This window comes from Notothenia rossii (genome assembly GCF_949606895.1).
Source record: "Notothenia rossii genome assembly, chromosome: 8".
Classification (NCBI taxonomy): Eukaryota; Metazoa; Chordata; class Actinopteri; order Perciformes; family Nototheniidae; genus Notothenia; species Notothenia rossii.
The window spans coordinates 34,978,773-34,988,358 of record NC_136906.1 but is presented as its reverse complement, the minus strand read 5'-3'; the positions used below and the strand labels follow the sequence as shown (position 1 = coordinate 34,988,358).

General features: G+C 38.7%; 1 protein-coding gene across 8 annotated transcripts in view; it reads left to right on the top strand.

Moving 5' to 3' along the window:
- LOC307014197 (uncharacterized protein) overlaps positions 1-9,586 on the top strand; it is a 107,687-nt gene that overhangs the window by 22,171 nt on the left and 75,930 nt on the right. The window lies entirely within an intron of this gene.

Below are 9,586 nucleotides of genomic sequence, written 5' to 3'. Positions count from 1 at the left end.
AATGAATTTATTATTGACTCAGAATGAAGCACAGCTTCATGTCATACAGTACATTAACTTTATTTGTAATTGTGTACAAAACATATGAGCATTGATTAGCAAGCAGGACCTGCAGGAACAGAGAATGGTGATGGATGGAGCTGGGAAGAGAGAAGAATAAAGAAAACAGATCAACTTTATTATCGGATATTAAAAATTCAATTTCAAAACAAGTTGCCGCTCCTACAGTTTTCTAGTATGTAAAGATGATTTCACATGACCAATGCAAAATATCCCACTCAATACATGTGTGTCTCTGAGGGGTATTTTGTGCCTATGATGTATATAAATAATATACCATAACCAAATACTATTACGTACAGTGGAAATCAGGTTGCCAGAGCAGGTCAGTGTGCATGTTCCTCAGGGTCTCAGCAGTTACAGGTGAGGTAAAGAAAATAAAAGAGAAAAAGGTCAGTAACAACACTTTAAAGTAACAACACTGAATAATTATCTCTTTTAATAATTTTCCCTCAGTAATCACTCAACTACTGTCTTTCCAACAAACAGATTGACTCACTCTCACTATCATCACAATGAAACACGTCCAGAAGAATGTCATGCAAAGCTGCCTGCCTTCCTTCCTTCGACTCTCCCTGAACTGCCTGATCTTTTAATGGTCAATGTTAACCATTTGTGCAGATAGCATTAAGTAGAAAAGATCGCTGATACTCATGTGGGGTTAGCCTACCTCCCGCCCCCTTAGCACCTGGTGGAGGGGGCGATAGGCTACTCTTCAAATGTTTCACAAAATACTTACCATCATGAATACTCTTACTGTTTAACATTTCGGTTTACTTCGTGTTAAGGCTAATACAAATGACAAGGCTAAGTAATGTAATATAATGCTAACTAACATGCTCGCTACTAGCTAGGTAGCTAACTTGACTATGTTCCATGCAAAACATGTATATTACCTGATATGTTTGGTCCAACGACTCCTGGTCCTTTCATCAGACGGGAAGCGATAGAACGAGCAAGTGGTATGATCTCTTTTGTGATTACAACCTCGTACAAAGCACACAGGCATCTTGTAAAAGTGAATTTATTGGAGCAATCTCTTATATTTATTGGAGGGAATAAATCAGTCTTCTTCTTCCTCTTTGCTTTGCGAGTCACAACCAGTCTTGGAGCATTATCGCCTATGACATCACTTACGCGACCCAGAATGCATTTGGGATTTGTAGTCTTTCTAGTTGCGTATTATTCATAGTCTTATATTTCAGCAGTTTTACGACAAACTGTGACTTTTTTTGCATGGAAATGATTGTTTAAGATTGACAAACATCATATGTGTCATTCGTGGCACAATTCAAACGGGATCAAAAGATAACTTTTCTCTCTCCATTGACTTCTATGTATAATTTTCCGCTTCCGGGGTCCCATGGAGGCTCCCGGAAGGGGAGGGACTTCGCCTCTCTATTGTACAATGTAACAATCCCAATGTCCCCACTGGCCAGTCAAATCCTCTGGAAAAACTCCAGGTCCACATTTCTGTTCCACTCCATCGCCGATTCCACTATTACAACTCTGTGTTGAAAGCTGTCTTTACAACACATGAGCAAATACAAGCATTTAAACATATTTTTCTAGCAGGCACCTCCACTATCCAACTGTGCCGGGGACAGCTAATGTCATTTAGCTGTATAAACTATAAATGCTATCCAGCTACAAACTTTGACCGGAAAGCCGGAGGCTAGCTGAACGTGGCCGCTAGCTTACGCGTAGCCTATTGTAAAAGCTAAACACACTACAAAACTTAACATAATATCCAGGAATGAAACGCTATAGAGACTGTGCTACAGTGGAATAAATAAAAGCAATATCATTTCGTGTTTTAAAGAAATAAACTCCCCTTGATTTTAGATACTTACTGTAGTCCGTTGTGAGATGAAATGAATGAAAGTGACGTGATCGTGGGCAACGTCACGTGGCTACGTCACTGCCGTCAAGCGCGACATAACGTTGCCGTGGTAACGACGGCATCTTCTTCTCGTTATAAAAAAAATGATTATTATTACTATTAATGATCAAATATTAATGTAATTGTCTTAAAAATAACGTAAACTAAAGGGAACAATCTATTTGAGACAGCTGAAGCTCTGGCCTTCCTTAAAAAATAACTAATCTAATAAAAATGCACCGTTTTTTGAGAACAAACATTGGTAAATAATGCACCATAATACATTCTGACGAAAAATAAAAATTATTATGAATACAAATAAAATAAAAGAAGCCTCTCGTGAGTTACTACAAGCTATAAAGTAGATTTTTAAAACGTTATATAGAATAAAAAGTTCACTGCAGTACGTTGTAGAAATGCGTGTGTGCACCACGACAAAGGAGCCTCATTCACTTTACATTGGGGTTGTTTGCGTGGTACCGACACGCAAATATAAAAGATTCCATGACTCCACCACGCAATGCGGTGTTAAGGAGTCGTGGAGGACTCACGCATTCTGGTGAGATCAGGTTGGAAAAATCTGTAAACATTGAATCAATTCAACTTAGCATCGGCAGCAAACCGTGTGTATACTAATGTGAACCCTTCAATATGTTATATAGAAATAGTCTTTTAAGTATATTTACCCATTTTGAACACATCAAACAATCCAGAGGACCACAAGTGCATTGCTTGAAATGGATTTCGCTTTGGAGAGACAAAAAAGGCACAGTTTCATGTAATGGCCTTATTGAGAACAGGCTTAACCAAGGCATCATCTGAAAGCTTATGTTCTGCTCTTTCAATTGGTTGGCTCAGTTTGTCTTTACCATGAACTGTCAAAGAGATATTCAATCAGAAAGAGAATGATGGCATCTGATCCAGACAGAATTGTTTGGACCCTCACTGTAGTTTTTACAGTAGCTAGTTGACCGGGTTGTCCACCCGGGTTGTGATCCTTGAAGTTCCTAGATATCATTTCTGGTGGACAACCTTTTACAACATTCCATGTCTGTAAAATGACTTTGCCGCCTGGGTATAAACCGGATTTTGCCGATGTGTTTATGTGGATTCAAAAGTCGTAAATAATCTACAAAATGGAGGAGACCGATCTAATTGGAGCAACTGTGACAAATAATCCAACTGAAACCGGCATGGGCAATGACTATGTTTTAAAAATGCGCTTATCCAGACAAGCCTGGTTTGGACACTTTATGGACAGAAGAAACATTTCTATTAAAGAAAGAATTATACATTTCTGTCTTTTTATGCCTTTAATACTAACTTGCATTTTTATTAAAATTAATTAGTCAATTATTTTTTATATTTTATTGTAATGTAGAGACAAGGCTTTTAGTGCCAATCATGTATTGCCTTACAATTATATGTACAAAAAAAAAAGTGTAAATATGATATTTGGCCTCAAATCATCTGAGGCCTGGCGCCCTCCCTGTGATCTTTGGCGCCCCCCCCCCCCCAAGGGGGGGCGCGCCCCCCAGGTTGGGAACCACTGCTCTAGGGGAGTGTTTCTCAAACTTTTTCATACCAAGGACCACTTAACCAATACAAAAACACCCACGGACCACCTAACTCTCCAAATATCCCAAAACAATAGGCCTGCTTACCACTCCAACAGTATATAACAAAGTATAGCCTAATAATGACAGCTTAACCTTCAAACCTATATCGCCTTGTTCACACATTAAATCAACAATACAAATACAACTACAGATTATATAAGCATTTCGTTCAAGTGCGATTTAAAATGCTCACAGATTTTACATTTCTTATGAAATGTAGACTACATTTATTACGGAGTTTATGTCTAACAGACTCACAGATCATTGGCTACTGAGAGATATGCAAAATACACCGCATGTATTACAGATGTAGCACTTCATTTCAGACTCCAGTTTACAGCTTCCTGCCTACGACCTGCCTAAAACCAGTATAGAGGAATGTTAAGCCCTCCCACTATTTTCCAAGAGGGCGTTGCCAGATTTTCAATTTCAGGTTTTAACCAGGAGATGGCGCTTCATTCACAAATACAGAAAGACAAGTTTCATGGACTTTCAGTTGTGTTTTGAAGAGCATTTGAACACAGCAATATCTTAGATACTATAATAAAGTATATCAGAAGTAATATTCATCCCGCTTTCGTCTCATTAGTATGCATAAAAAAGTGACAGGTCACACCTCCCCCCATTATGCAAATGAGCTAAGTCCCGCCTCCCCTTTGATCGAGGTGTGAGATCTCAAGTAGGTGTGATATCCCAAGTAGATGTGAGATCCGTCGATAGGAGGGGGTTGATGTGTATTCACAGGTGTGAAAAGCCCCCACTGTTGCGCCTTATGGTTTATAATAAAAAATGTTTCAATCACATTAGTATGCATAAAAAGTTACAGGTGGGCCCGCCCCCAAGTCTATTAAAACAAAATGCCGCTTCCATCACATTAGTATGCATAAAAGTGACAGAAGGACCCGCCCCAATTATGTGATGTCAGAAGACCGAGGGGGTAGAGTGAGATTAAAAAAAAAGAACCCTGTGCAGATTCCAATCATCAAGTCATCTTTCCAAAAAGAAAAAATGGCCAAGAGACGCGTCGATATGGGTTAAATCAGCGAGACGCCTGTGACAACTTACCGCCATCCGTCCGGAGCGCCAATCAAGAAACGGATGCAGTATCTGTGCCGGGTTCAAACACCTCCGGTCGAAGATCTTGAAGAGAAATGGCTTCTGGAAAATGAACATGTTTGGGGATACGTATTCAACTATATGGCGAATGAACTGCATTTCTACAATCTGAAGAATGGAGAAACGTATGGACCCCACAGTGTTAAAGCAACGTTGACCTCAACAGATTGGGCTGTGTTAACTCTGGTGTCTTCCAGAGATCTCCACGCAACCATTGTATCGGAAGAAGTAGTGCATCAAGAAAATACTCTGAAACCAGCGGTGTACAAGATATTTGCAACAAAAAAAAAAGAAACGCAAACAAAAAGCGAGATCAAAGAAGAGTTTTCACCGTTACCCCTCAATGTGGAGGAAGAAGAAGGAAATAACCCCCCGCCGCCAGAAGTGAAAAGAGTCCTGACAAGCACCGTCCGGGAAACTAAAAGTGGACCATCTGGGCGATGGTATTACCGCGCAAGCCGTTTTCTGACGCAGGGGGGAGGGGTTCTCTCTAAAACACAGTGTCCTGCCATCTCTCTCTGTTTCTGCTGATGTGTAAAATATACAAAATAACGTTTTATATACTTACTCTCTTGTTAAAAGGTGATGAAGTTTGTAGCGTAAACCAGCCATCAGTGTTCTAGTTTTAAGGATCGAAGGATCCAATGTATTTTTAAATGGAGCAGAAATAGAACTAGTCTCCCAGTGCAAGTATCTTGAACAGAGAGTGTCATATTGGACTCGCACTTGACTTTTTAAGAAACATATCCAGAAAGTATCCAATACCATGAAATTCAACTTGCAACATTTTAAACAAATTAGACCTTTTTCTTAACTGTCAATGCTGCAGAGTCATACCTCCACTGTATGATTCTATCCCACATTGAATACTGTTTTACAAACTGGTCGTTTGCTTGTGCCACACACCTGAAACCCATAGAACAGCTGTTCAAGAGAGCTATCCAGGTGTTTGACAGAAAGCCACAGTCATACCACCACTGTACCATCCTTGAATATGCTGCTCATGCTCTTTCTGCATATCATGTATTTATTTTTACTGTATGTATATATATAAATGTCATGTTCTTATATGCTGTATGTGATGGGGCTATAGATGGAAATTAGCTCAGAGCTAAAATCCGGCTCATTTACACTTGTAAGCATTATATTTGTTTTAAAGTGTTCATCAATGTGCACTACGGTAGCCCTGAAGAAAATTAAACATTAAAATATGTTATCGATGTCCCCATTCCCAGTTTGTTTTGGGAATAATTGCGATGTTTACTATGTTTTTGGTAGCTCTTAACAAAACAGAATTTTTGTAAAAGACTGCGACTCTAAAAGTCAAGTTTGTGATTTTAACACTGTTTCGATGAAACAATACATTATACAATATTACGACTTTTTGCCATATTTTTAACACAATCTTTTTTTTGTGTGGTTGTAGGGCTTCAAGATATTTTGCATGTCATGCATAAACACGGTGTCATCTTTTCCTTAAAACTGACGTGCTGCCCGTTTTACAAAACAAGTTATTTTTCTGCTTCTTCATCCTCTGAATTTTCCTCCCCCGTCCCTCTTCCTTCAGCCAGCACAACAAGAATCAAGGTGGATCTGTGAAATGAAACACCTCTTCCCAAAGCGTGACTTCCCTATTGAGAGCATGCGTCTAGGGCAGTAGGGTCTAAACCAATTGGCCAGATATACTAACATGCAGAACGTACGGTATGTTTGAAGACTAACAATTTATCCAATTCAAGCTGTCTTTAAGATGTGACATTGCGCTCTGACTATCCCCCGTAAAATCGTGACAAACTATTACTTATTCTTAAATTTGACCTCTTGCTGCTTGGTCCAAAATGATAGATGAAAAAATAACTTTAAAAAAAAAAGACTCAAACAGCGAGGGACATTATACTGGTGAAAAAACTCTCAACGACGATGTTCAGTAAACGATCAATCAAAATCGAAGGATCCAATGTATTTTTAAATGGAGCAGAAATAGAACTAGTCTCCCAGTGCAAGTATCTTGTACAGGGATTGTCATATTGGAACTCGCACTTGACTTTTTAAGAAACATATCCAGAAAGTATCCAATACCATTAAATTCAACTTGCAACATTTTAAACAAATTAGACCTTTTTCTTAACTGTCAATGCTGCAAAGTCATACCTCCACTGTATGATTCTATCCCACATTGAATACTGTTTTACAAACTGGTCGTTTGCTTGTGCCACACACCTGAAACCCATAGAACAGCTGTTCAAGAGAGCTATCCAGGTGTTTGACAGAAAGCCACAGTCATACCACCACTGTACCATCCTTGAAAATCACAATTTCTTGAGTCTTTGACATTTTTATGTCTTTTAAAAGTATGTGTTTTTAAAAAAATTATATTTACATGGGCTGGCCCCCCCCCCCCCCCTCCCCTTGGGGGAATTCATCCACAGAAAACACACTGGACGCAGCACTAGGTCAGAAACCAGAGGAGACTGTGAAGTCCACCACAGATGGACCACCTTTGGACAAAATGTCCTCTCCATTAAAGGCAGCTCATTGTGGAATAGCCCCCCAACTGAGATACGGGATTGTCCCACTCTCAATAGTTTTAAAGGTCAACTTAAAGAATGGTTGAGCAATAAACAGACGTGTAATCACCGCTAAATAAATGCACTTTAACACAGGGGTATCTCCTCTTGCACTTTATGTAGCGCTTTTATCTTATCTTGAACTTTATATATCATAGCTGCTACATACTGCCATGTGGTAAATGCTTGTATGCTGCTCATGCTCTTTCTGCATATCATGTATTTTATTTTTGCTGTATATATATATATATATATATATATAAATGTCATGTTCTTATATGCTGTATGTCACGGGACTATAGATGGAAATTAGCTCAAAGCTAAAATCCGGCTCATTTACACTTGTAGGCATTATATTTGTTTTAAAGTGTTCATCAATGTGCACTACGGTGGCCCTGAAGAAAATTAAACATTAAAATATGTTATCGATGTCCCCATTCCCAGTTTGTTTTGGGAATAATTGCGATGTTTACTATGTTTTGGTAGCTCTTAACAAAACAGAATTTTTGTAAAAGACTGCGACTCTAAAAGTCAAGTTTGTGATTTTAACACTGTTTCGATGAAACAATACATTATACAATATTACGACTTTTTGCCATATTTTTAACACAATCTTTTTTTTGTGTGGTTGTAGGGCTTCAAGATATTTTGCATGTCATGCATAAACACGGTGTCATCTTTTCCTTAAAACTGACGTGCTGCCCGTTTTACAAAACAAGTTATTTTTCTGCTTCTTCATCCTCTGAATTTTCCTCCCCCGTCCCTCTTCCTTCAGCCAGCACAACAAGAATCAAGGTGGATCTGTGAAATGAAACACCTCTTCCCAAAGCGTGACTTCCCTATTGAGAGCATGCGTCTAGGGCAGTAGGGTCTAAACCAATTGGCCAGATATACTAACATGCAGAACGTACGGTATGTTTGAAGACTAACCATTTATCCAATTCAAGCTGTCTTTAAGATGTGACATTGCGCTCTGACTATCCCCCGTAAAATCGTGACAAACTATTACTTATTCTTAAATTTGACCTCTTGCTGCTTGGTCCAAAATGATAGATGAAAAAATAACTTTAAAAAAAAAAGACTCAAACAGCGAGGGACATTATACTGGTGAAAAAACTCTCAACGACGATGTTCAGTAAACGATCAATCAAAATCGAAGGATCCAATGTATTTTTAAATGGAGCAGAAATAGAACTAGTCTCCCAGTGCAAGTATCTTGTACAGGGATTGTCATATTGGAACTCGCACTTGACTTTTTAAGAAACATATCCAGAAAGTATCCAATACCATTAAATTCAACTTGCAACATTTTAAACAAATTAGACCTTTTTCTTAACTGTCAATGCTGCAAAGTCATACCTCCACTGTATGATTCTATCCCACATTGAATACTGTTTTACAAACTGGTCGTTTGCTTGTGCCACACACCTGAAACCCATAGAACAGCTGTTCAAGAGAGCTATCCAGGTGTTTGACAGAAAGCCACAGTCATACCACCACTGTACCATCCTTGAAAATCACAATTTCTTGAGTTTTTGACATTTTTATGTCTTTTAAAAGTATGTGTTTTTAAAAAAATTATATTTACATGGGCTGGCCCCCCCCCCCCCCTCCCCTTGGGGGAATTCATCCACAGAAAACACACTGGACGCAGCACTAGGTCAGAAACCAGAGGAGACTGTGAAGTCCACCACAGATGGACCACCTTTGGACAAAATGTCCTCTCCATTAAAGGCAGCTCATTGTGGAATAGCCCCCCAACTGAGATACGGGATTGTCCCACTCTCAATAGTTTTAAAGGTCAACTTAAAGAATGGTTGAGCAATAAACAGACGTGTAATCACCGCTAAATAAATGCACTTTAACACAGGGGTATCTCCTCTTGCACTTTATGTAGCGCTTTTATCTTATCTTGAACTTTATATATCATAGCTGCTACATACTGCCATGTGGTAAATGCTTGTATGCTGCTCATGCTCTTTCTGCATATCATGTATTTTATTTTTGCTGTATATATATATATATATATATATATAAATGTCATGTTCTTATATGCTGTATGTCACGGGACTATAGATGGAAATTAGCTCAAAGCTAAAATCCGGCTCATTTACACTTGTAGGCATTATATTTGTTTTAAAGTGTTCATCAATGTGCACTACGGTGGCCCTGAAGAAAATTAAACATTAAAATATGTTATCGATGTCCCCATTCCCAGTTTGTTTTGGGAATAATTGCGATGTTTACTATGTTTTGGTAGCTCTTAACAAAACAGAATTTTTGTAAAAGACTGCGACTCTAAAAGGCAAGTTTGTGATTTTAACACTGTTTCGATGAAACAA